We start from the raw sequence: 6982 nt of genomic DNA, 5'->3' as shown, positions 1-6982 counted from the left end.
TGCCTGTAGTCTTTTGTCTTATGTTTACATTGTAATTTTGGATAAGAACCGTTTTATTTTGTTAGGGTTTTTTGTACTGTGGCTAGCCCAACTGGCTAGCCCAGTTCACTTCCCTAGCATTACACTGTAGCACAATACAAATAATGTATTTCGTTTCAGTCAAAAGCAAGTTTAAAGATCTGAATTTAAAGAAACAAGTTATTTAAGTGCTCTGATTTAGATACTGAAAGTTTGATTGAGCACTAGAGGTTTCTGTCCTTTCCTGGAAGTTTTGCATAATTTCTGTCTCTGCTTACAATAGGAAAAAATAGCTTAGACAGAAAAGGGCCTTCTCTATGACTTTTGCATAAAATATGATAAGTCCAATGAAATAATCAGGCAACTTGGAAATTTCAAAACAAAGTTTGGATGCATTCAGATAGACTATAGCAGCATTTAATTACATTTGTTCTTAGGTTTCAAGATAGTCTATTTCTAAATTATTCTTAATAGTCCTATTGCTGACCTGTAAACTGGTTTATGCAGATATGGAACAAAGTTATTTAAAATTCAGAAATGCTCATGTGTTCTTGGAGTCTCACTGAAAGCACTTTTAAGGGTACCCCAATGCTGATATATCTTATTCTTACGTACTGAAATTGAGGTCCACGCAATGGGCTGGGCATGTTGATCCTCAATGCTTACTACCTTATTTCTATGTTTGCATGTTTAAAAATGTAATGCATAAATCACAGCTAGCTGCCTGCATGCTAGCCGTAGTACCTGGGGGATGTGAGGACTGGGATTCACAGCAAACAGCCAGTTGAGCGGGGCTAACCTAACATAGCTGTAGGGTATCTAAGGCACCAACTGAGGAACATGATGTAGGGCTTCTGTGCACCCAAACCCCTGATTGTCCTGGACTGGCAGCTGAAGTCCCCATGGAATATCCTTGGGCATTTCGAGTGGCATCAGATGTCTGCTCAACCAGACTGAGCCCTTCAGTGAAGCTGAAAAAAAAAAGACAGCGTGTTCATGCCTTGATGATGTGCTGGCCACCATGCCGGCAGTATCTAAACTTGACTGAGGGCTTGCACCTCAGTCCCATTAGTTATTCTGCTGGAACAGTCAACTCTTTTCTTTTGCAAATTGCATAGTCTAGGGTTGTTAGCCTTTTTGCATACTACTTAGTAGTAAGTAGTAGAAAGGCAAGTAGAAAATAGAAAGGCAGAAAGGTAGAAAGGCAGAAAGTAGAAAGGCAAGCTTGAGTATAGGACGTCATGCTGAGAATTACTTCTCCTGCACATGCAGGGTAGAATAATTATAAAATTATAGTGAAGCTCAGCAATACAACTGTTATTTCACTGTAAGTACGTACTCCCAGATTGTAGTTTCTACTCCCAAAATTACTCATATATTTTATCCATTGACATTTTTTTTCCCCCAAGCAGAATATATAAACATTGCTAGGGATAATGCTCTGGACTTCCATCTTTCAGTTTTATTCCATCAAGTTCAGCATCCCTGGCACTTCTCCCCATGATCTGAGAAATTATAATGCTTGGCTGTGCACCAGCTCTGCTTCAAGAGATATCTTTAACAAACACCAAAAGATTATAAAGGCTTCTGTGCTTCTTTTTTTGCCCTACTTTCATGTAGAAACGGGAGACTTATTTCAATAACAACTCTGTTTCTATAGCATATTTTCTTATTTCATTTCCATTGGACATAAAATAATTCCATCTAAAAGCTTCGTTGGAAACTTGGAAAACTTGAGGTAGATATTTGTGGTAGACAGTTGAATTCTATTGTTTAGATTGGAACAAATTCTCTTTTCATTGATTCCCAAGCCTGAGAGAAGGAAGATGTATCGGTCCAGAGTATTATGCATTCTCTGAAGTACTCAAAGTTATTTACATATAAAAAGCGGTCAGGATCCCAGCAGTAGTAGATGGAGACTAGAGGAGAAGCTAATTCATATTCACCAGCTATACCCAGTCATCTCCAAGGAACTGAATCAGGAAAACAAACTCAGGTGTAATTTCAAGCCTGGTCCTTGCTGTTGCAGAATGTCGTGGTTTAGCCCCAAAACCAGGACACAGAAGTAGGTATGATCAAACGATGGAATGAGAGAGGGAACTTCAAGATGGTGCATGAGTTTTGTGGTTGAAGAAATGGAGCCAAATGTAAGCGGGTACACAAAAAAAAGAAAGACAAAAACCGTACAAATCTGTTATTTATTTTTAAACATAGTAGATTTCGGTATGTGGCAAATTGACAGACATCGGAAATAATTCCTTAGCATGGAAGTTATAGTATGCTAATATAATTTTTAGCTGAAATGTATTTTTTTTTCTTAGCTATGGATTACTTGAGAATTTCAGCTTTCCTTAAAAACAAGTAAACGGACAAACTCTGTTTCACTCATGATTACAGAGAAAGGCTGAAAATATGCAATCATAAAGGCCCAAAGACCAGAGGGCAGGCCAGCTAATCTATGAAAGATGCTATCTCTCCCTACAAACTTTGTTTTGTAATCTTAAACCATCACAACTACAGCAATAGTACTCTTAAAGTCAACATTTTCTTTCTGACTACAGCATAGTTTTGGCTAAGGAAGCAGGCCGATTAGTATTGAAGAGGTGAACTGTGTTGCTTTGGGAATGTGACCGACTTGCAAGGTTGATGTGCAGGTGGGTTCCTGTGGTGCTCCCCCTGCCCAGCTTACTTTGGAAATTATTGCATTCAGTGGTCTCACTAGAAGTGAAGGAGAAGAATTGAAACATGTCTCTACTCAGAAATTTTGCAGTAGCACTTTATGTCTTCCAAGACATGCCTCAAGTAGTTGAATTTGAAAATTAATGCTCCAGGAAAGATTGCTCTGGTCCCATCATTATACAGATGACCTAGTGTCTAAAAATGGGCCTTTCTGAAGGCCTAACTTAGCACACGGAGACCTTGGCAAGTGAGAGGTGTATTGCTCCTGTTAAATATTGAGTGTGTGCAGCGTTTATATGGTGAGTTTAACAAGAAGAAATGCCTCTCTCAATTTGTTTTAGAACAGCTGAATCCAATCCCTGCTGTATAAACTCCAGAAAAATAGTTGGTTGAAAATCAAGTTTTTTAGCTTCTGACAAAGATCTAAAGATCTTTTTAATTAAACCCAGGGTTACTCACCAGAACACTATATTTTCTCTTCAATATTCTTTAGACTTCCAGTGCCCCTCTCAAATGGCCAGTTTACAAACACATCCCTGCAAACTGAAGCCTGTATTCAATTATAAGACTCTTTCAGTAAAAATCTCCAAGTGGTAGAAGAGAAAACTGCATAAAAATGATGGGTAAAATCATTTGTTGTGAAATTAAAATTTTTATTCTTTCTCTTTCCTTCACATATTTATTCAATTTTGGTAGGTTTAGTGTTTGCATTATCTACCTTTTACAGGATGAAATAAAAGAAACATTCAAGAGACAAAAAAGATATTAATTTTGCACCACTTAAGTGAATAAAGTAGTGCCTAAAACCTAAAAACCCCACCTAATTTGGTTATAAAAAGTTTTACACCATTTGTACATTTGTAGTTGACATCTGATGGCAATAGATATCAGATTATCCCAGAATTCATGAACTGAATAAATTTCCAAGTATTCCTGCTTTGTTAACTCAAGGGTGATGTCCAGGACATTGAACACTCCTGAAACAGGTTTCAGTGAGACAATATGCATGGAATAAACTCAAAAGATATAAATGTGACAGGATCAAACGCCATACAGTTGTTTGTATTGATTCAGTTGATTCTCCTCCACTGGTGGTGGAGAATAGCTAATTATGGACTAGCATTTGAGAAATCCTGTCATCTGACATATCTGCATAATTAAAAAATTCCCTGGAATATATGCTTTGAAATGTTTAAAGATGACAGTACTGCCATACATGCCTCTTCAATGTCATACTGTTAATGTACATGAACAAGTGCCAGGCGTCCAAAAGACATGCAGGGTCCAACAAGGAGCCATTCTTTTCCTGGCTCTTAATTTCTTACAAAGGCTGGTGTTATCCTTTCCCGAATCTGACCATTTTTAAACATGTCTGTCACAGTTTACATTAGGGATGGAATTTATCAGTAAACATGCAGTATAGTGGGGATCAAATTAACCACATGCAATGCTACTGGCGTGGGGAAGAGGGGCTGGAAAGATGCCCAACAGAAAAGGACCTGGGGGTGTTGGTCGACAGCTGGCTGAACATGAGCCAGCAGTGTGCCCAGGTGGCCAAGAAGGCCAATAGCATTCTGGCTTCTATCAGAAATAGCGTGGCCAGCAGGACAAGGGAAGCGATTGTCCCCCTGTACTTGGTACTGGTGAGGCCGCACCTCAAATCCTGTGTTCAGTTTTGGGCCCCCCACTACAAGAGAGACATTGAGGTGCTGGAGCGTGTCCAGAGAAGGGCAACGAAGCTGGTGAAGGGTCTGGAGCACAAGTCTGATGAGGAGCGGCTGAGGGAGCTGGGACTGTTTAGCCTGGAGAAAAGGAGGCTGAGGGGAGACCTTACTGCTCTCTACAACTACCTGAAAGGAGGTTGTAGAGAGGTGGGGGTCGGTCTCTTCTCCCAGGTAACAAGTGATAGGACAAGAGGAAATAGCCTCAAGTTGCACCAGGGGAGGTTTAGACTGGATATTAGGAGAAATTTCTTCACTGAAAGGGTTGTCAAGCATTGGAACAGGCTGCCCAGGGAAGTGGTTGAGTCACCATCCCTGGAGGTATTTAAAAGACGTTTGGATGAGGTACTTAGGGACATGGTGTAGTGGTGGATTTGGCAGTGCTAGGTTAATGGTTGGACTTGATGATCTTAAAGGTCTTTTCCAGCTTAAATGATTCTATGATTCTAAATACCTAAGGCTGTCCTTTACATGTTTTATTAATTTTCTACTCTACCAGAGAAGTTCTTTATGAAGTTAAGCTCATTAAATAAGGAAATTAAAATGACTGAGAGAGCCTGTTTTTAGAAGGAAAGGCTGGTGAGGGTAGAAAGGCTCTGTATGGTTTGGAATAGGACCTTGAATGTAGGTCTCCCATGTCCCAGGATGGGATTTTAACCACTGTGTTTAGAGGCAGGCATTTGTTGCTGTTGCTGTGCAACTCTTTGTGGAAAGCGTACAGCTTTGAATATATAGCCAGATAATTTTCATCACCTTTGGCTAGGGGCACATACCTACATTATGAAGTCCATATCCATATGCTTTTTCCAGTTTAGAGCAGCAGAATAATCTTGAGTCTCCAACATCACATAGAAGTGCCCTGGCCTCCATGTATGTTTCTTTCTAATCAGAAATTCATTTTGAGTACTCTCCTAGCAACACTTGTATCTAGAAAACATAGTTTTTTCATTGGCATTTCTGATGGAGTAAAAATGGTTCATACCAAACTTCTAACATGCTGTAATCCTTGGAATCGATGAATTGTATATGAATACTTTTATCCTGGGTTTTAATATTATTTAGTGACTTTATAAGGTTTCTATTTTAATTTACTATTTTAATAAATAGCTTACACTGATTTTTCTAGTAATTTTAATGTTTACTATTGGGTCAGCTGTAATTCTGCATCACCTATTGCTACTTCTTAAAAATGTTAAAAGAGCAGGCAGAACACATCCTCTGATGGACTACTTTACCTTGCCATTTTCAAAGTCAGTAATAACTTCTCTACTCCGCTCAGAAGTGAAGTATGTTAATATTTCTGGTAGTACCACTTCATCATTCACATACAGCAACTTTTCTTGTACAGCTGAACATGATTTACCAAACTCTGGTTTATCTGCTTCTTAATGCCACTTGCCCAAGATACATGACAACAAACATAGTTTCTTTTTGGGATTTGCCAACAAACAGTATTTTTAAACGTACACAAGACCTGTCCCAAGCTAACTGCTTTACTGTTGTTTGCCTTTATTCTAAACTTAGAAAATAAAACAATCCTATGGCCCTTTGAAAGCTTGGCTGTGATACAGAGAGATGTTCAGTACTCCTGGGTAGAAACTAGCAGAACTCACTTGGTCTGGCAGCACGGGCCAAAAGAGGACTGGCACAGCTCTCTGAAGTTCATTAACCCTATTCCTAGGGTATTAAACATGCTGAACTCACAACATTTTTATTCACTGATTATTTTCAAAAATCAGTTAAGAAAAACCACTGAGAAATTACTTGCAGCCTACACAGGCAGCAAATTCCATACATTCCATACAGAGCCATAAAGTTTTACAAGAAATTGAAGTTAGAAAAATGAAAGGCCATATTGGAAGCATGTGTAAAATGCTTGAGTAGGAGTTAGGAATCTAATATGAAAGCTATACATAGTGAAAAGTGTAAGAAAATAATTTAGCTGAAATAGACACACGGAATCTTTGCATAAATTGTCTCTGGGTTGTGCAGTTTATTTTCTTGCTAATTCAAACAGTAGAACAGTAGAAGCTGCCCCATCAGACTTTGTAAGAGAATGTACTTGAAATATCCGGGGGCCCTTGAGCAGTAATTTTAAATGACTTTAAACTGAGTTCAATTTTTACAAGAAATACACTTGTCAGAAAAATTAAATCTTTTAACTCTGGTCCACCTCTTTCAATAACTGCCTGACCATTGAATGATTACTCAACATGTTTACCAGAACTTTTTTTTTCCTTGAGGATGTTGCCAAAAATGTCCTGTATGGCTTTTTTAAGAATCCAGACTTCTGTTATACTGAGCATAGGTCGACATCCAAAGCCACAAAAGATTTTCTTTCTCATATTTTCTCAAAGAAATCCGCTCCTTTTTAGGTGCAGATGATGTATTCTGAAGAATTTAAGAAACACTACTGAAATTCCATGAGTTTTGACACTTTGGTAGCTCTGAAGTATCTGAACCAAAGTAATATGTCAATATCTTCCTAGAAACTTTTTTCTGTTAGTCCTGATGTGTGATAGTACTACTTTAGCTTTAGAGTGGTGACAAGGTCCTGTCACTTT

The sequence above is a fragment of the Mycteria americana genome, chromosome 4 (genome assembly GCF_035582795.1).
Source record: "Mycteria americana isolate JAX WOST 10 ecotype Jacksonville Zoo and Gardens chromosome 4, USCA_MyAme_1.0, whole genome shotgun sequence".
Lineage (NCBI taxonomy): Eukaryota > Metazoa > Chordata > Aves > Ciconiiformes > Ciconiidae > Mycteria > Mycteria americana.
This window is presented reverse-complemented; position numbering follows the sequence as displayed.